Source organism: Strigops habroptila, chromosome 7 (genome assembly GCF_004027225.2).
Source record: "Strigops habroptila isolate Jane chromosome 7, bStrHab1.2.pri, whole genome shotgun sequence".
Classification (NCBI taxonomy): Eukaryota; Metazoa; Chordata; class Aves; order Psittaciformes; family Psittacidae; genus Strigops; species Strigops habroptila.
In genome coordinates, this window is record NC_044283.2 from 62,830,440 (window position 1) to 62,851,550 (window position 21,111).

The following is a 21,111-nucleotide window of genomic DNA, read 5'->3' on the forward strand; positions in this document are numbered from 1 at the left end:
CCTTCTGTTGTTCTTAGAGCAGGATCTGCAAAATATGTGGGAGAGGAAAGCAAAGCCTGCTTTCTCTTCAGCTGCTCAGTGGTTGCGATATTTGCTTAGGAAAACTGGGATTGGGTTTAATGAGTTTAAATCTGTGTCTCAGAAGAATGTTGTTAAGCTATAGCTCTGAGTTGGGGCCATGCTGACTTCCCCTTATTTGTCACAAAATACAGTGGGTTTCCTGCTTATTATGCTGGGCTTTTTTTGACTCTTATTCCAAAGCATCCACATTTCTTCACATAGCAGCATAAGGAACACAGCAGCAGTTTGCAGGAATGATCAAGTACCCCAGTACTTACAGTTGCAATGGCTTGCTCACTATTGCTAAACTCATATCCGTAGCTTAACATGCCCAAATTCAAAACTGTCTAACTGAAAACTAGTGGCCTCACTTTTGATGATTTTTCTGAAGTTTCTTTTCTGCACAGCGCAGAGAAACCAGTGAGCACTCTTAAAGGCTTTCAGAGCTTCAGAGAGAGCACAGGAGGGAGTGTTGGTTTCCCGCTGGCTTGTGCAGAGAATTTCCCGTGCCTCGGGTTCCAAAATGTTAACTGGAAACAACACATCCTCACATGAGGGAAGGCAGAAAAGAGGAATATTTGTTATTCTTCTACACATATGCAAATCCAGAAAAATCAGCTGGAGAGATGAGTGCTGTTATAATAGGTGTGTAACCCGAAATGTTTTTAAGGTATTTCACGTTCTGTTCCTGTTGCAGAGGAAGAAAGTTGCTGCTTTTTCTACTTTTGAATCCTAATCTTACATGATACAAGCCTAATTCACGCTTTACAGCAAAGTTGTTTGGGGTTTTTTTTCAGTATTTTCTCATTTGCTTTTTCTGGGCCTAATTGCATTTGTTACTGCTGAGTTGCATGCAGTCTCTGCAGCCGTTTTTTCTCCTGTGTACTTGTGATCTTTTTAGTGTTTATTTATCAAATCCCTGGGAATTCTGAAAAAGGGACAAAAGGTGAGATAAAAGAGGTGGTTTAAGGCTAAAATTCGATGTCTAAATTCTATAACTCTGCATCTCCCAGACCACAGAGGCAACTAGGGTAAAAAATTCTTTCACAATTTCTCTTAAAACGTGTGTTCTCTCACAAACCACAGAAAAACCTCTGTAGCATAGTAGCAATGTAGCCATATTCAGGAACCCAAATGAAAAAATACCCCAATTTGCAGTTTTGAGTAATCTGATTTGGATATACTTTTCCCCCTGCCCTCCCCCTGCTTTGCTTTCAGACAAAATGCAGGACGCTTTTGCAAAGCTGAAGCAAAATCTAAGTTTTCTGTTTGAGAAAGATGTAAAGAGTTGTTCTGCACAAAACCGGCTCTATTTTCTCAGCCCGTGCACTCCATAGATGTTGGTCTTAATGGATAACATATTTTGGGATTTCTTATTTTTAAAGAAAATATTAATACTGAAAAAAACCCCAACAACCCACCATGAGAAAATTCCCTTTCATTTTTCATATAAAGCATTGCACTAAGCTGCTTGTCATCTGAATCAAGGTGTATTTTGCTATTTGTTTCAGTGGAAGCATCTACATTGAGGTTGCTGTATGCTGTTATCATGGAGGTTTGCATATGTAACTGTTGCTTGCTGCATTAAGAATGTATATAAAAAGAAGAATAATTTGAAGAATATGAAGATATAGCTGCAGCATGTACAGATTTATGTACATATTGTATATTTGATACGTTAACTCCTGCTTAAGACACAAGTGGGTCAACCACTGTGAAGCTGCCAACAGTCTGGAACAGCAATTCAAGGTTCCCATTCTGCTGTTCTTCACTCCTGTGGAATGCCTTTGGGAAAATCTTGTGCATAAGTCAACTGACTTGCGTAGTTTCAGTTGGACTTTGTTTGTCTGTGCCTCTTATGCCCATGTGCCTGAAAGTCAAAGAAATGTGGGTGGAAGATTAGCATTCAAGCAGCCTTGACACATTTTATTTCCTTAAGTCCTTCATCCAAATAATGCTTAACTTACTTTGACTACATATTTTTGCTTTCAAAAACTGGGATGTAATTCAGCACCAGGCAGTTTGAGGGGTGTTGAGGTTTTCAAGATTGTCTGCTTGTTCTTAAACTGTTTAAGAAAAAAAAGAAAGTACAGAAACATTATTGAGCATATATTCCATTTCCAGGAGAAGGGGGAAAAAAAGAGGAAATCTATTATTTAAGAAAGAAATACAGCCAGAGTGATAAAAGTGCCTTCCCACGTCTTCTGGCCAGGTGCTACGTGCATATAAATGTTTCACGTTAAGCTTAAAGATCAAGGGGAAGTCTGTGGGGAACCTTGTTTCCTGGAGATCTGCTTGCTAGAATAGCTCCCAAGTACTGACTTCCCATTTTTTATTTGGTTATTAAGGATGAAAGGCTACATCATTTTCTGGAATAGCAGTTCCTTGCATGCTATTATCTTTGTCCACTGCTATGAAACATGCATTTCCATAGGTGCATGTGGATACTTAGCCTAACTCAGCCACTCTTTCTGCTGCTTTATGTAAGTTTAATTCAAAGGATCACCTTTATATCGTATTGTAGAGTGAACAAAAGATATATGGTTTCATTAGCTGAGAAACTAGGGGTTTTTTTAGGTACAGGTGGGTATAATGGGTCTCCAGCCTATGTAAGGCAGGGCATGCTCTGTTACCACTGAAAAGGAGACTTTGAAAGTCTAATTTTCTGACAGGATTCACTCCGGACAATGTGTGTATGTATATGCAGCACTACATAAGCAAGTCGCTACTATGAAGTTTTGCACACTATCAAGTATTTAGAGAACCTGTAGAAAAAAATGATTGAAAACCATTTATACTCAGTTTGCATCTGAAAATTATCCATAGGATTAGAAGTTCCAGCACTTATTTATTTATCACAGCTACCCTGCATAAATATCCCTTCCACAAAGCCAAGGCAGGCTTTTTAAAAAAGACCGGCACGATTAACATGGGTGTTTAAAATATCTATATAAAATCCTGGTGTAATTACTGTATTCTGTTATTTAACTAATTTTTGTATTTCTGGTGAATGCTATCAACATGAATGTTTCTGAAGCATTAACCTTTTCTCTCAAAAAAATCTAATAAACAATTCAAGCTATAAAATTCTTGCAAAATATTATTACCAATGTAATAATCCTGTCAATGTAAATGACAGAAGTAATGCTCAATCAAATGTAACATATCACTGCAAGATGGTAAATGGTAACAGCCTTCATACAGAGGTATCAAAGAAAACACAATAGATGCAGCAATTTAGAATGAAAAAGGCCCTGCAAAAAACCAAATAAATCCTGGTAATTTACTAAGGTTAAGAAAGAGTATAGGTGTGGGTGGTTTTCCTTTCTTAGAGCTGAATGATCCAACTTATAGATCTTTTTCTTCCTCTGACCTGCCTGCTTCTCTCACTCTTTAACGTATTTGAAGGTACTTTTGATTCATCAGGATGCCTGCAAACAGGTGTCACGGAGTTGCTTGGGAAGAAGCTAATAATGGCAATCTACTGTCTGGAGAGTTTCTGCTCATGTGTTTTCACTAACACATGACACTCAAATATAATATTAACAAGGACTGATCTATATTCTGTACCCTTCAGATGCTGTTACTGAATCTATTTCCTATTGACTCTAGGGAAGAGTAATTGTGTTGCTCAAAACCAGACACACGGTTGGTATTGTGTAGAAAAGGGAAACTTATTTTTGCCTATACCCACGTGTTGTTTGTGGGACCAAGAAGCCTGTATGTGCGTATATATTTACACACGCACCCCAAAAGTGTGTGTCTGAGTATATCTATATATAGAATGGATACTTCTAACTCTTCTGACACATACACTGTATAAATGCTACCATCTTTCTCTGAGAGATACAAAGTGAGTTCTAGTATATGTACCCTTTTAAACACCAAGAACATGTTAGGGAAAGAAAGGAACATTTGTTTTTAAGTAAACATAAATGGCAAAGCAGAAGCCCAAATAGTTTCTATTTTCATACTAAATTCACTTTAGCTTTGATTCTCTCTCATTTACTGTCTCCAAACCTTCCTGTGACTGTGTTTTTTCAACAGCTTCATAGAAAGGGTAATCCAGCTTTCTAAAAATGGAAGGTAACCTTTTGTTCTGTATAAATATGATTAAGAGGAATTTCCACGTGGTTGTATGAAGGCAACAGGAAGAAAAGAGAGCAAGCACAACTCTTTAATCGTCTTCACAACAAAGCCAAGACTAAACCACAAGGCTCTGATAATTTGTTATCTAGTAGTAGTGTATATAAATTGAAATGCTTTTGTGACATTTTCTTTAAAAAGCTGTTTACATCAGATAAAAACTTATTTTTAAGACTTGGTCTTGCTTTATCTTTAACATAATGCAATGTGTGTGGGGAAAATATCATCAACTACTTTTAAAGCAACATAAGTTGTTTTGTTTAAGTTCCTATGCTGGAAAACCTAAGACTTAGCCAGCTAAAATCAACTTAACTGTAACCAGCTTCACCAAACCTGTTGTGTTTCTCCAAACACTATTATTTATGCCACTTTCATAGAAAAGCAAATGGGCTCCACTAAGAAGATGAGAACAATAGGAAGGACTTCCACGTAGTGGAAGGTAAAGAAATTATTTCAATTAATTTAGTTTAGACGATAAATGCAGATAAAAGCATAGTATGCAGGAGAGTAATATCCTTGGCAGAGGAAGGAGAAAGATAATTTGCATGGCTTATTGCTCTGACAGCTTTTCATTGCAAGAGGTAGTTAAGTTCAAACACTGTTTTTTAGAATAGTTCAGTTAATGAGTTTCTGAAAACAGTCTAGGAATAAGAGTTGGCTTTGCATGGGGTGTCAGAAAAGCTAGCAGTAATAAACATTTTCCTAGCCTTCCTGTAGGGCACGGGGGTAGTTTCTGTGATTCTTTGAGAATTTTAACTTAAAATATCTCATTTGTGAGAGCCTAAGATACTGCGTTCTACTTTGGTCTCTGTCTCTGACACATTCACTGTGGATATTTAACATTTTCTTTTTTTCTTTTTTTTTTTTCCTTAGATTTCTGTAAATCTTAACAGTTGCATCAAAGGGAAAGTAAATAGTTTTTACTTCTAGTAATTCTTTTTTATTAATAAACTCCTCACCTATTTTTCTTGGTTTTAATCCTTCAGTTTTGATTACATCTTCTTTTCTCTCTGTCCCATATTCTATCATTGGATCTTTATTTTCCTTTCTACTTCTCCTCTTTCTTAATTTACCTTTAATTGTTCCCATAGCAGGGTTTGGGTTTGGGGTTTTTTTGTTGTGAGGATTTTTTTTGTTGGGTTTTTTTTTTTTTTTCCCTCCACCAAAATATGCAATAGTTCTATTTCTCTTCCTTTGATTCATTCAAGCCTGAAAAAGAATTGTTTTTATTTTTCAGGCTCAGTAATCCTTCTCCGCTCCCAGGATTATTGAGGAACGAGGTGGAGCCTTGTACTTCTGAGAAAGGATATATAGTTGCTGGCATTTGCCCACTCTGAGGAATGAGGAAATAAAGAAAAACTCCAAAGTGAAGAATCCTAGAGGAGACATCTTAAGAGCTGAAAACTACCCCTCCCTATGTGAAAAACATGTCATTTACACTGTTTCTAACAAGTCACAATTGCTGTAAGGTAAGCCTTGCTTCTTGATAATGTGAGTGGTTTGGTCTGTTTTAACTATGAATTTCAAAGCTGTGTGCTGAAAGGGAAAGTGAAGTTTTAAAAGTAGTGCTTAGAAAGTGTACTCTGACATACACAGAGCTTGGCTTCAGCCTGATGTGTCTTCATGCTTCCCCTGGAAATTGAAGTGCATGGTCATTAACACAGTGAGTCACAGTAATGTGTTATGATCTGATCTGGCATTTATAAGGAAATATAGTGTCTAGCCTTGGATACCTCTCCTACAGGTCATTTGTCCTAGTGATAAAGAGAGTGCTTGCTCCCAGGAGAAAGCAAAGCTGCCCATTATGTCAGCTCACACCCTGGAAAAGGCTACGGATTTCAGTGCATCTATTTGTGATGTGCTCTCTAAACGGGGTCAGTGTTATAACTGGGAGGAGGGAGCAGTCTCAGCTGTGAGTGGGAGCTTGGAGAAAGGGTATAACTGACTCTGTCAAGGATGAATACAAGAAGCAGACAAGCTGGCTTGTTTTATACTCACTTTAAAAAAAACCCCAACGTATATAATGATTCCGGGTTTGGATCATTGATTTATATGTCAGTCAGATGAAAAGCAAAATTTCTATGCTGTCTTTATCATGATTCTGACAAGAACTGCTTTTAAGTTAAAGACTGAAAAAGAAGGCCAACTTTTGACATTACTAGAACAGCTCTATCAGCTTTAATTTTCTTTTTTTTTCTTGTTGTCAAAGAAAGGCAATTAGAGATAAATTATGATCTCAAACTGGTTAATCTAGTGACGTTCATTTTTTCTACATAAATTGCCCTAGCTGGTTTATAAAACATTATATGATCTCATTGAAAAGCAAGCTACAGAAAGGAGAAATTGCAAATATTGAACATCATCAGTCTTTAGGCCAGAGGGTTCTCAAACCACTGGAATACCACGGGCGAGTTGTCCACAGCTGAACCATTGTGTCACATTGCAGAGTTAAATGTATAAACCCATTTGTTCTATCTGTCTGTACTTCTGTGTGCACAGTTCTCCTATCATGCTAGAGACCACTAGAGTGTGCTCAATTATAAGTCTGACAGGAAGCACACACAGCGGTGCGGAGGGAGTGTTCAAGGTTGCTGAAAGTTTATTTTTTCCACTAAATTAGGGAGCTAGTGCTCTTGTCATTACAGGTCAAAGTTAATTGACCTCATACCATTAGCATCAGTATAGCCACAGCACAGAGCGTATACAGAAAGCTGGATAGTTTGATTTTGACCAATCTGTGTGTGTATGCTGCCATTTCACACTTCAGGAGAGGAGTAGCTGTGCAGATTATGAAGATTTCATGCAAAAGTTTGTTGCCTTGGATCATTCTTGGGCTCCAGTACATTCAATTTCAAATCAGACCTTTCCCCCTCCTCTGTGTTCTCTATTCTTCTTTCTACCAATTTACTAGTTTGAATGTTCAGTCATGGTGTTTTCTAGAAAACATAACTGCCAGTTAATAATAATTTTCTCCTCTTTAGCCTGGCATAGTCAATGTTTTCAAAACCTTTATAAACATTAACTGGGACTAAGCATTGCCCAGCCAAGCAGGCCAGTATTATTTGTGCATTTTGACAGGTAAACTAAACTAGAAAACAAAATCAGATTGCTCCCTAGTGACTGTAAGACTGTGCAAAAGCCAAGACAATAACATGCATCTTCTGGCATCTATTCCTATGCTCAACCATACAATGTTGCTTTCTTTTTTACTTCCAGATATGTATACGATTATCATTATGATTAAAGGGTTATGATTAACATTCTTTTGGGAATAGATAAAATGACTTATTTGTATTTATACTAGAAGCTTTCAAGTGTAATATATCATCCTGTGTATGTTATAATAGGACCAACACAAACTGAGTACACTTAAAAAAAAAATGCTCTGTGCAGCTCAGCTGGATGTTAGCACAGATATGTAAGGCAATATGTGAAGTGAAAGAGAGAAAGAATTGGAGAGAGAGGTGAGAAGATGCTGATAAAATCAGCAGAAAATATAGAGAATGACAGAAAAAAAGAGGGGGGAGAGAAGATGGGAAGGAAGAGGAGCCAGGCTGGATTTATTAAGACTTAGGACTAAATTGTATATTATAGATACTATGTTCAGATGTAATAATTAGATGTTATTTAGTAAAATAAGCATACCAAGCCTAGAATCACACAAATTCGGAATAGGAAAAAAAACATGTTTCCTGTCACAGTATGTAAAGACTCTGCTGTCAGTCTTGTCTATTTTTAATGCATGATTGTAAGAGAATAGAAATATTCTGTGTGTTTTATCATGATGATGTGGTAGTGTCATATATCAGTGTGTATATCATATCATATATCTATGTGTTATCAGTGAATAGAAATTACTTGGAGAGAAATTCTCAGTTTATCAGTCAATAGTAGCATCTTTGTAGGACAGAGCCCCAAAATAACAATATCATGCAGAGTTATTGTAAATTAAATCATCCTTTTTTTATTTCTTTTCCTTTCTTTTCTTGTAGTGCATGTGTTTGCAGTACCCTCTTTCAAGACTTTGGTATCACAGAGTAACTGTTAGTGTTTAGTCACTTTCTGCACCAGTGATTTCATCTGCTGGAGATTCAATTGATTTCTCACATCTCAGCATAAGAAGGCCCAGACTGTGCCCTATTGCCTGTGAGTGTGTGGTGGCAGCAGCAGTAAGGGATGTCAAGGCAAATGCTTTTAGGACAAGAACAATGATGATAGAAATACCACAGAGAGGTTAAGGTTTCATGGAACTGCAGATATTTTCTGATCTGAGCTGTTCAAAATGTGGATTTTATATGGCAAGAAGCCTTGCCCTGTAGGATCTTGCCGCCTTATGTTTAAAAAAAAGTTGTGTTACTGTTCCTTGAAGCAACATTTATTTCCTTTTATATTTGGATTTAATCCTCGACTATTTACACATGAAATGAATTCATATTATTTTCCTAATCCTATTTGAAGATATTCCTGGGACGTATCTCTCTCCTGGGAAGCACAGAAGGTTAGGGATAGAGGTGGGAGCAAGCAGATTGATGCTATGTTGGCTGAGATTTTACCTCTTAATGTTTTGTGCCAGCAGGTAGTATATTTATATTAACTGTATTTAATTGCTGTCAGTGCACTTAAAACTTCTGAACAGGCTGAAAATAATAATAGATTCTACCTAGACCCTTGCTGCAGTCTTTTGCACTTCTCCAGTCTTATTTTCATAAATGAAATGGTAACAGAGGCCAATGAGCCTGTGGTGGCAAAATAGGTGTGTGGAGAAGCATAGTCATGAGTATGAATGCTCTTTGCAAGCACTGGGGGTGGGTTTCTTCTTGAGTTTCCCCTAATGGTAGATGTTTGTAAACACTCTTTGCTTTTATATAGTATTCCCATAAAATCAATCCTCATCTTTCTTTAGTTCATTTGAAGCTTGCAAGAAATTTGAGTGAGCCTTTGGCAAAGGTAGAGGCCTTTTGACCTGGATCCTGATAAATCAGGGTGTGATGCTCTTATTAAGGTATGACTGTGTGGCCTCAGTGATGCATGTAGGAATTAAGCCTCTTAAAGAGAGGATTCCAGTTAATTCGCAGGAAAGACCTTCCTAGGTTGATTGCAGACATGACTGGTAGAATAAGCTCTGAACTAGGAAGCTGGGGGAAGACGCTGCTAAAACTTAAGCCTGCTACAGAAAGTAAAAGGGAAAGAGGCATACTTACATGAGGATGAAATTAAGAAAAAAGTGATGTTTAACAATGGCACATGAAAGATACAGTAAGTACACCAGCTCCATCACTGTAACTGGCTGTTCCTCCTGCTACTGGAAGTCTGAAAGTAGGATGAAGGAATTAGAACTCCTAGGACTGGATACAGACCAAATCTTGTAGTAGTGATAAGAATATGCTAGCCATGACATACTCTGGATTAACGAATTGAAAGATATAAACTGATGAGGAAAGTGAGAACTGTATATATAGGCAGTGAGATAGCATTGTCTGTTAGTGAAATAAAAAATGGGACCACTGAATGGAGGAATGTTGAGAAATACCCAAAACTCAAAACTGGATAATTATATCCATTTTGTGAGTGGAGGGTGGGGAGTAGGAGGGCAGGAAGTAGTAGTGGAATTTATATGATCATGGTAGACTAATTTTCCCAGACTAAGACACAAAGTTCGTTGAAAAACTGGAACTCTGAACACTGAAATTTTTCCCAAATTTATTTTCCAATAAAGTCAGGTCTCAGATATTTTTGGAAGTGAATGAAGGTAGATTTTTTTTTTTTTTTCTTAGCAGTCAGTGAACCAGCCAGAAAAAAAAAAGAGTGTGATGATGCTTAGTTTCACTGAACAGCAACCTCTAAAGGGTCATAAAAACATAAAAACTAAACTTGGAGCAGATTCAATTTTGTCCAGTTCTCTTTCTGAGAAAAGTAAAAGATAAATCTCTACTTCTGGGGCCTTAGAAAGGCAAGCCGAAAAACTGAGGATACTTTGGAAGTGCTTGGAAGCTTACATATTTGAACATGGAGGAGGAGGTGGCATGTAATAACTTTGAATCAAAAAAATTTTAACAGTAAGCAAGATACTAGTAGGAAGGAGCATAGATCTCCCCGGAATGATAGTCATCTTAAACTGTGTGTTAAAAGCAAGAAGAGAATCCATAAGGAATGCAGAAGAGGATTGATTAGGAGGAAGAATTATGCCCTGGGGGTTAAAAGGTACAGAACTGAAGCAAGAATGGCCGAAAGCTGTGTTAAGCTAGACTTTACTATTCATTTCAGTTCCCTACAGAACTCTTCAGCTTTGAAAACAAAAATTGAACAGTGAGGAAAATTTCTCATCCTAAGGATCATGCACAAGTAGAGGGATGCGTGGTGGCTTCAAACAACTGATGAGGAAAACCCATCTCACAACGTGAGAGCACATTCGCTGTTACTGAGAACTACTGGAAGAAGGGCTATAGTCCCACTGCTTCCTCATGCTTCCTCCCTTTGCCAAAATCTGTGCTATAGTCTGTTTTGTAAGAACATTTTCAGAGGGGCCTGTTTTATTTGCTAGTAGAACATCAACAAACAAAGAACATCAACATAGGCCCTCTGGCTTGCCATTCAGAGAGCTAGGCTAAATGGGACTTGTATGTGGCATTCCACTTTGTGCTGTGGCAGAGAGGAAAAGTCTCTTGGAAAAGAGCAAGATGAGACTCATGTCTCTAGGACTCCTTCATCTTTTACTGCCCCATTTGGAAGGTATGCAGTGAATTCAGGAGGAGGTTATAGGACAAAATAAAAAGTAAATGGTCTCAGAGTTGATGAAAATTATTTTACTTCTGTAGAATTCATTTCAATCTCGTGTTGTTAAGAAAATTAGTCGTCACTTGACATTTTTATTTTAATCTCTCTGGCTTTTAGTTCTTCATCTATAAAATAGGAATAATTTTTCTGCTGGTGGAGGCTGTGTATGTAAAATTATAGGCATTCTTGCTGTAAAGCACGATGAAAACGCTGACACAGAAATCAATTTTATTCTCAGTGCAGGGATGTGGAGTGTGTGAGAATAAGGTTTGGAATGATCCTTTCACTGTATAGGACTTAATATGTAAATGTTTGAATTAGGTAATGATTTTGTAAGGATTAAAAAAAAAGAGATGTTCTAATGACATTTAAGACTGTACTATTCTGTTGTTTCATGAAGAAACTGAAGGTTGTACAAATAGAAGATCAGTGTTTCCTTTATTTTTGAAGCACTTTTTTTTCAGTTTGTGAGTGACTGACTTGGCAATCTTTATATACATGAGACTTATTTCAGTGTATTGACAGTTATTTTAGTCTATCATAGAAGTATTTGCACATAGAGAGAAAGGCTTGTGTTGCCTATGTATATACCAGAAAAAATATTAGGGTCGGAATAGCCTTGTGTTATAGCCTCTCACCCAAAGAGGTATGGCTCAACCAATGAGCTCTCTACGAGTGAAATAATCACAATAAGCAATTAAAGAAACCATTTATAAGTTGGGATTTACAAAATCCTGCAGGACCATCCAGCAAGAGTTCCTCACGGAGATGAGATTGCTGCATGTGGAAATGCATGCCCACCCCTATGCTTGCTTGTTCGTACACAAACACATTTGTGAGGGGGTACAGGGGAGAGACTGACTGGTAGACTCAGTTATTGACCATTAATAGTAATTAATTGCTAAAATTCCTAATTGCTGTTTCAAGGAGAGTATTTTAAGACTGCAATAATCTGTTTTACATGCATGCATACTGCTCAGTGCACTGTGTCAGTGTTCAACAGCATTGTTCCTTCCACCAAGGACTGGGGAGCAAGTGTCACACAAACTAAAGTCTGTCTTTACTCAAAGTTTCACTGGACTTGATGTAAAATTGTCCAGGTGAAGCCTGGGGTGCCAGACGGTACAGTTCTAGACCTTCTGAGTGAGTCACTGGATATGGGCAGAGATAATTATTAGCGGTATAACTCTAAGTCACTAATAAAAACCTTGCCAATGAAAGTATTAATTTAAAATTTCAATATTTTATGCTACAATGTTCAACTGAGGGTATTGTAAATTCTAATTGAGGAAAAACGGTGAAGGTAATAGGCTGCAGACTTGGATAAACAGTAGGCAGAGAGAGAAGTTTCCACTATTTATATTATGTATTATTTCTAACATATTGTACAACAATATCTTCATGTTTGCTTTATACGCTCTGCTGGGTGTATACCTCAAGTTTACAGTGTGATTGTAAATTCTTTTGAGGAAGATGCAGCACTTCAGCAGCTCACTGGCTTCTGTGATATAAGTGCAGTTTCTTCTGCACTGGTTCTTTTGTCTGTAATGTGGCTTTTGTTGCTCCTCTAAAAGGAATAGTGGATTAAAGTGAAGTAAAACTATGAAACATGCTTTGTAAATAGTATTATCTCAGCAATACATTCATAACGTTAAAGCACAGAGTTAGGGGGTTGGTTTTCTTTGTTATTTTGTTGGGGTTTTTTTTTTTTTTTTTGCACAAATGATGAGCTTTTGAAATGATCATGCAAATATCATAGATATTGCAGTACATCTGCAGTTCAGCCCTTCCTCAGTTTCTGTTCCTCTGAGGTTCATATAAAATTTGACTGTTTTTTTTCCCTTCATTTTCTACCTTTAAATATAGTAAATCAAACAGTCAGCACATTCAAAACACATTGGTTCTTTGAATCCTTCTGGAAGACTCCCTACTGTGCTCTCTGAATTTTAAAGTTTTTCAGATCTCGTATGAAAAGTGTGTTTTCTTCCAATGGACATGTGCAACGCACAGCCTGTCAGGTCTTTCCCAACTCTGTCACTCTGAACGAACTTCAGCATTGCTACGTCAACTTATTTTTGATAGCTGGAAGCGTTCAGGTCTTTCTCAGTGGATCCTGGAACCGTAATTCTTGCACTGGAAGAATAAATACAAATGGAAACCCCTTGGTTAATCTTTCCACTTGTTCAGCTCTGCTTGCAGGCTGGAGACACCAAGGCAATATGGTTTTGTTTCAGTCTTGCTCTGTGTGCTCCCTCTAGTGATCTAACCACGTAAAACATTTTCTTCTCAGGGGAGAGAGCTGGAATTTCCCAGGTGGCTCACAAAACGTTTAATGAAGTGTGTAGCACAACCATTTCATTACAACATATTGTGTACTTTTGCCTTTAATAACTGCATTCCTCATCCAAGAAGTCTCTGTAGCTTTCAAAAATGAATTACAGTGGTGTTATTTTTCTCGGAATATATTTTTCCATGACAAGAATAGCACTTTTCTAAACTATTGTATTTATTAGCAACCTGTTACCCTCTGACACTACTGTCGTTTTCATCAGCCTTGATAAAGTGAGTATCATTTAAAATCTCTTTAGAAATTATTAAACCAGTTTTACAGTTTCTCTATTTTTTTATTTATTTTTTTTTAAACTGTGCACAAAGCAAGAAAATAAAGAGTCTGTAAAATAAAAATCAGAATTCTTATCCTGATTTGCTGAAAATCAGACTAGCCTGGGGGTGAAATAATCTTCTGTGGTGGGACAGAGGAATCGTACTGTCCTGGTGAAGAACAGGCTGACTTAGCTTGGAGGTGGAGAACACCTTATAAAATATGAAGCTCAGTGCTCTTATTCCTAGATGGCTACTGCTTCAGCTTCAGGAAGAGCTGCTGCTCTTCCTGGTAGTTTAGAGGCACTGAATCTGTAGGAACAGAGGCCCATGAACAGTTTCTTGCTTCTTTCCTCTTTCATTGCTTTTGCACGTGCCTGTTGCCTACTGCATTTCCTCTGTCCACTGAGGATGTGAAGATATGAATCAAGATTATCTATAGATAGGGTGGGAGATCTTGTGCTTGCTTGCTCAATGACACATGAATTTTACCCTGTTAGAGGGATATAATGATGGCATAACGAATTTATTCCTAAAAAAAAAAAAATCCCAACAAATCATAATGAGTACCTTGATTCCCTGTACCACATACAGGACCCCTGCTTAAATAATCATTCTTAATTTATTCAACAAGTTTTTGACAACAGCATAGTTACTGGTGGACAGAGCTGCAAATTAGTTACCACTAGCACCTCTTTGCTAGGCTGAGGAATTAAGAAGCAAAGAGATTGAACTGCCTTTTGATCCAGAAGTCATCCTCCTGAAATATGCTCTTACATCTCTGGAGAAATCATGTGTGACCTAGTTGCTGTGGACGGGGACAGGATGCAAACTCCTTCCATGAGGTCCTTTCAGCATGGATGTTCAATCCTTTCTAATAAGTGTCATTATGAAAAGCTTCATCCATTGTGTGATTCAAAGGAATTAGGAGAGTTGTGATCAAAATAATTTTATTTCTAGCATAAAACTATTAGAACAAATTATTATTCTTTTTTGAACTGTGGCTTTTTTCCCCATACCAGAATTCTGTCCTTGGAGCATCACAGAGTTGGGTTTCATGTTCAATTCTTGACAGGTATTTGAAAGAGGTCCTTCCGTTGTAAGCACAGCAGCAGCTGCAGCTATAGCTCAGCTTCCCTTGTTTATAGAGTGAATGTCATCCTGTTCACTACAGCCAAATTCTGCCCTTTTTGGACAAACTTCAGCTTCCCATGAACTTCAACAAATGCTGAGGCCGCATACAGCAGCCCCCAGCCCTGTGCCATTGTCAACATTTTAATAAGTGTTTGTTTATTCACAGAGTACAGTGTACAAACAGCATCCAGTTCTTCTGGTTAAGTATTTCTCAAATTGGTGAGTAGAGTACTTAATTTGCCGGTAACCAGGACATTTAAATGACCTGTGCCTCGGATAGCAGATCGTATAGCTGCTCACATGGAGTTTTGCTTGTACATAGTATCTCTGATAGTGCCAAGAGGCATTAAATCTAATGCATATGTGTGATTAATATGTGCATGCACACTGAGAATCACTGGCACAGAAAAAAAAGATGATATCCAGTTATTTCATTAGCAACCAGCAATTCTACATTGAAATCAATTTATAGAAAAAAACAATCTGCAATTAGCCTGACAGCAAATTTTGTCCATTGCTATTGTAGATATTTCCATACTTTCTGCTAGCATATGTTATTTAATTCATTGCTGTAGTTGAAGAATAAAAAAAAAAAAAAACCACCTAAAAACAAACTTAGAAATTTTCTTATCATGAAGAATTAAGGAATTATGTCAGGCAAATAGGAAAAGAAAGAAAGAAAATGGTGAAGACAGGCTTCCTTGTGCAAGGCAGCGAAAGGGGATATGAAACTACTGGAGGATTCCAGGTCTATCAAAAACATGACCTTGCTGAGTGGATTGTTCACATCAGCTAGAGATGAATAGGCAGAAACTGCAGCAAGCAGCGGCTTCCCCTCGTGCAGGGATGGAGGTACCAGGGCTGAAAGAGAGTTCTGTAAACTTTGAATAAAGATGACAATGTAGGTAACATCTGTCCATATTATGTTTTTCTGTCTGCCTGAGTCCTTCCTAAAAAACCTGAACAAAACCCCAGCCAGTTTGTGGTTATCAAAGAGAACCAGCCCAGCAAACAAGAAAACTGCACTGCAGAAATCCATCCGAAGGCTGTAGGAGTCATCAAGGGGATGACGGAGGGGAAACCTGATCCAGAAGGAAGGCTTACTAGCAGAACCAGAACGGATCCAAGCACTTCTTCCCTTTGACACAACTACTCGAGGCTGCATTTTTTTTTTACCTACCTTTTTTCCAAAATGGAATTTTGTCTGGTTTTCCCTTTCCCTATATTAAATTGGTCAATAGCTACTTTTTCCACATTGCTGTTTGATCCAGGCAGCAGTTTGATATTTTTCACTGTTTTCAGCATCCTGAACACTTTGCCAAAACTGGTTGCCACTCCTCTGCAAATCATGAGGTGACTAACACTGAAACTTCTTCACTTGTTTGTGAGCTGAGTCCAGAGAAATTTCTGTGGAAGCTGAATTTGTTGAAAATACAAAGTCAACGGTTCCATGCATTTTAAGCAAGAATTTCTTAACAGCCAGATTTCTGTTTAGTGTAAAGGTAACCCTGCCTGCGTGCCAAACCCTGAAACCAGCAAAGAGTAACACAACAGAAGGGTTGGTCTTAAGACTTGCATCCGTCAAATGGTGCTCCAAAGCAAGGGAGCAGCTCAAATACAATTTTAGCACCTCTGCCTTTCAGAACTCAGTTGGATGTAATGTCTACATCAAGGAACTGACAGAATGAAGCTAACTGGTGTGAAAAAATCCCACTCCTTCTGAAGAAGCTTCTAAATACCAGTTGTCTAAATCTATTGATAAGCAGGGATGCATTATTAATGAAGCCTGCAGCCTGCCTAGTGCTGCTCAGATGGTTCAAGCATTTAGTAGGAAATATTTCTGTGAAGTGCTGCATGGAATAATGACAGTGTCTGTCTTAAATCGAACAAATGACTGTAGCAGGCTCTGGGGAGGCTCAGAGCAAGCAGATGCTTTCCAAGTGAAAGGCAGTGGGGTACCACCTGCTGTAGGCAGGCAGGCAGGAACAGTCCACTAAATATTGACTTGTTAATAATTCACGACAACAGGAACCCCTAGCTCTTCAAGCATGGCACTGCCCCTTCATCATGTGGCTTTTCATCACCCTAATGAGCTACTTGAAGAATCAGACACTGAAATGTCTTGCAGATATTCCCCAAAGACTAGGACTCAAGTTGCCATTATTCTGAATAAAAAGTTGTCTACACTACACAAAATCAAGAGAATTTTAAAAGTGGCAGGATCGTTGCTTTGGCTAAATATTGCTGTTTGCTACACATTGCTGTGTAGTGACTCAGTCTGCAGTTTGTGCAGCTCCTGAGGCAGAATGCCTGTCCTTTATGACATTTCTCTGGCTAAAAATAATTGACATTCCAGTTTATTACCGGCATATTGATAGTTTCATTTTCAACAAGAAAAAGAGCTCTGTGAAAATCCAAAAAAGATTACCTACAACTGGAAGTCTCAGTTAACGCTTTCTAAAAAGGATCTTGGTTTTGTGATTAGTATGTGTTTGGGACGCTCCACAGTTCCTACCTTCATCGTGGATGTTAAATCGGCATTCGCAAATGAATACTTTTCAATTGAAAAAATTGAAATTGCATAACCCATTGATGATGAATAACTTTTGAAAAGTTAGCAAAGCTTGTCTTCAGACTTTATTGACTTCCTGGTTTACTATCAACAGCAGCAGTTTGCCCTGCTTGAACACTGCAGCTTTATAATGAAATGCAGGAGCTCCTGTATGAGTAGTATATATCCTGGTGATTGTTGCTGTTGCTTCTTTTTCATGATGAAACTTTAACAGAACCTTCCTATTCATTCCCCCCCCCCTTTTTTTTTTAATTCAAGATATTTTTCTTCCCTAAATATATAATTTTTCATTTATTTTGAAATAATACAGTAATATTCTGAGATGTTTCTTGTTTGCATGGTTTTCCCAGCAGTCAGTTATCATTCAGCTACCAGACTTCTTTACAAACTTCACAGGGAATTTTGCTGCACTTAATCAAGGTGACAAGGCTTCACTCTGTGAACAGTCTTATTAATTCTAAATGGAATTTAGTAGACTGTTCCTAAAGCAAGTGATTATCTGCACTGAGGAACTTAAAATTACAGCAAATTCAGTAGTATTGCTATGAAAAGAGTGCTTCCTTCATGCCACAATGAGTGACTTTCCAGCACTGAGCACAAAGCTTTATTTAAAAGAGCCATGAGTGTGTATGTCTTTCTCTGCTGTGTTATTGACCTTCTGCTACAACCTTCTAAGTTATTAGTTATCATTAGTTATTAGTGTTTGGATTTGTCAGAAAAGACAAAAAATGGCCTGGGCTCCCCTACTGAGCTAATTGAAGTTGCCTCCACATAACTTATGCTTTTTTCTGTCATTTGTGGTGTTGGAACATCTGAGCAAGCTATACTGTTCATTCAGTGGTGGCAGGTCCTTACTAGACCAGCTGAAAGTGATGTGTATGAAATCACTCTGTAAAGAAACCCCAGGAATTTAAAACTGCAAACTGTGGTCTTTTCCCGAGTACTGTTTGGTTTTAATTGAGAAGGTCAGCAGGATAAAAATAAATCCCACTTATTCCAATCCTAGAAAGAAATTAGAAGCTACACAGAATTGCTGCAGTTTGTACGCAAGGCAGAAGCAATATGAGCTTTTGTTGTATTTATTTTGCTTACACAACACCTTGTTTTATGATAGATCAATTTTCTGGTCAGACGTTATTGCTAGAGAGTGTAATTGGTCCCTAATTTTATTTTTAAATGGATTCTATTGTCAAAGTGTATGACTACAAATTGGCAACTACATGTTTGTCTTGCCTACAATGGTATTACAAAACACCGATCACTTTTCTGCTTTCTAAATTAAATGGTGAAATAAACATCAATCTTGTTTTCTCAAAATACTGTTACATGTTGTTAGATCCTGAGATGTCAACAGAATATATGACACTGTTGAGGAGTTATATGCATGCAGTTTGCATGTTTCAATATGTTTCACTAGTAGAAGCAATAAATTGCCAAATTCTTCACCAACATTGCCAAGTAGACAGGATTTAAGGAGGAGAACATAGTAGTGTTATTGAAGAGTGCCTTTGATCAAGGGAAGCTTAAGCTTTTGAAATATCTTGCAACTGGCTAGTTTAGAATGAAATTTTTAAAGACTGCAAGGATCTTAAAGCCTTTAAAGGTGTGCTTTCTGTCAAAAATCACTGTGATTGCTCTGCTGTGTGAGGCTTTGCTAACAGAAGAAATACTCCCTTGTATGGCAATGTTCGCATCTCTGAATGCCAGAAGTAATCAGCAAGTTAGTTTTAAAAGTCCACTGAGGTCTGTAGCCATTTGCCTAGTGGACCTGCCAGGACGACATCAGTGTAGCTACCAGGCAAGTATGTTGAGGTAGATGCTGCAAAGATCTGGGCGTAAGCCCAGCTGGCAGAAAGGACTCCCTCTACCACTGCATAGCTGTTTGGAATCAGAAATTACACAGCCAAGAGTATCAGGGACATAAAGCTGAAATAGGCATTTCTTAAAATGTTTCACTGTAATTTTAACTAAGCAGAAAAATAAGGCCCTCATTTTCCAATAACTTTGGTATGATCAGAAATTACATTCCAAAAGTCTCTACCAAAACATCAGAGGAATCCCAACAAACTCTTCACGGTGCTGAAAGGAAACAGAATCAAGTATGCCTTTTTATTAATTCAGATTTTTTCTGTGATTAAAATTGTAACTAGTTTTCCTCTATAAAACCAATTTTGTTTCATGTGCACTTACTCATGTGAGTGCTGGTTCAACAGAGGAGAATAAAACTGGAGGGAATTCTGCATTGTGTATGAGGTTGCATCTCCTCCAGCAACACTTGCTGCTCTGTTGCACATTACATCTGTTGCTCCATTTTAAAAGTCTGTTCTGCTTTTCCTCACGTTCCCACTGATTTTTTATGGGATTTTTTCCACTCTGAAGAGAGAATAGTTCAACAGAATGCAGTAGCTTAGGAATGCAGATATTCAGTACCACCTCTCAAGCTGATCTCATTTTTATTTAATTGTATATCTAGACTCTCCAACTGCAAACCCCAAAATATCCTCCAAACATAGGCCATTAGACATGCAAATGCTTTGTTGATTTAGCCAGTAGGTTGACTAATAGATTTGGGGGTTTTTAATTGGAAAAGGAGCCACCTGTTCTGTTAGGACAGCTGGAAGTACAGTCCACCCTGTTGATGTTGCCCACATCTCGGTCATACAGCTGACTTGTTCTAGGCTGTGGACATGTCCCTTTCTCTCAAACTTCCAGGTGTAGGGACTCATTCAAATAATGTTCCTGGAATTAACTATATAAGTTTAAATGCACACTAAGATGAGATTCTGATTTGCTGACTGTGAAGAAAGAAATCACTGTTTTACATGGGGCAGCTGTAAGAATTCATTAGGAAAATGTTTTGAAAGGATGCTCTAGAGGAGCTAAATATACTCTTGTGTCCTGACTGGAACTTCTTATATCTTGTAAAAAAAGTGCAATATCATAAATCTGAATCTAAATGTTTAGTACCTATCAGAACGCTTTTTCTATACAATATGTGTTAGTTTGCATGTGCAAATAGTTTTTAAAATGTCAATTTTCTAGCCAGTAAAAAGTAATCTCATGTAGTAATACAACAGTAACAGAATGGTATGGCATCCTTTGGAATGTGAGATAGTGGTGTCACGCAGCATAAGAGTGGTCCTGTTCCCAGGAACATTCTTTTAACAAATGCCTTTTTGACACTAACTTCACAGCTGTGGCAGAGTGAAACAACTGAAAAACTTCTGAGGTATAATGCTCCGATTTTAGCTCAGTGAGTACCCCAAACTTCTGATCTGTCCCCAACACACACACTCCCTTTTTTTTTTTTTTTCTTTCTTAATATTAGAGAGGCAAATATAAAAATTTTGTCCCAATTATTTGGACTAGCCAGATCTAGGCTATACAGAGAGTAAGAATAAAAATGTCAGACCCAATTCTGTCACCACGAGATACAAGTAATTGTGTATAACATTAATAGACACTACCTATGTTGTGGGCCAGGAAAATAACAACCAGAATTCCTGACCAATGCAGGTAAAACCATGTAGGTGGACAGATGCAGTCTCATTTAGAACAGTTATGTGCAAATTCACTTTTTAAAATATTTGTTTAAATAGTAATTGCTTCTCTCTTTATTCAAATAAGCAAAATGAAGCAAGGAGTTATGTGGACCAAAACTCTTGGCACTTACTCTGTGAGAACTGTCACAAGATTGAGGGACTTGCCTTATGCAGCTTTGCAAGAGCGTAAAATGAAGAAAACATGCATTAAACTACTAAACCCACAAAGAGATGGAGCTTCAGATTCTTTCCATCTTTATATGGAGGCTAGCAGGCATTTAG

The 21,111-nt window shown here is 37.7% G+C and overlaps 1 protein-coding gene across 1 annotated transcript in view; it reads left to right on the top strand.

Moving 5' to 3' along the window:
- TTC29 (tetratricopeptide repeat domain 29) overlaps positions 1-21,111 on the top strand; it is a 216,333-nt gene that overhangs the window by 12,596 nt on the left and 182,626 nt on the right. The window contains exon 2 of the mRNA XM_030492984.1: positions 5,444-5,675. The gene's annotated coding sequence lies outside the window, so the exon portion shown is untranslated. The remainder of the gene's footprint in view (positions 1-5,443; positions 5,676-21,111) is intronic.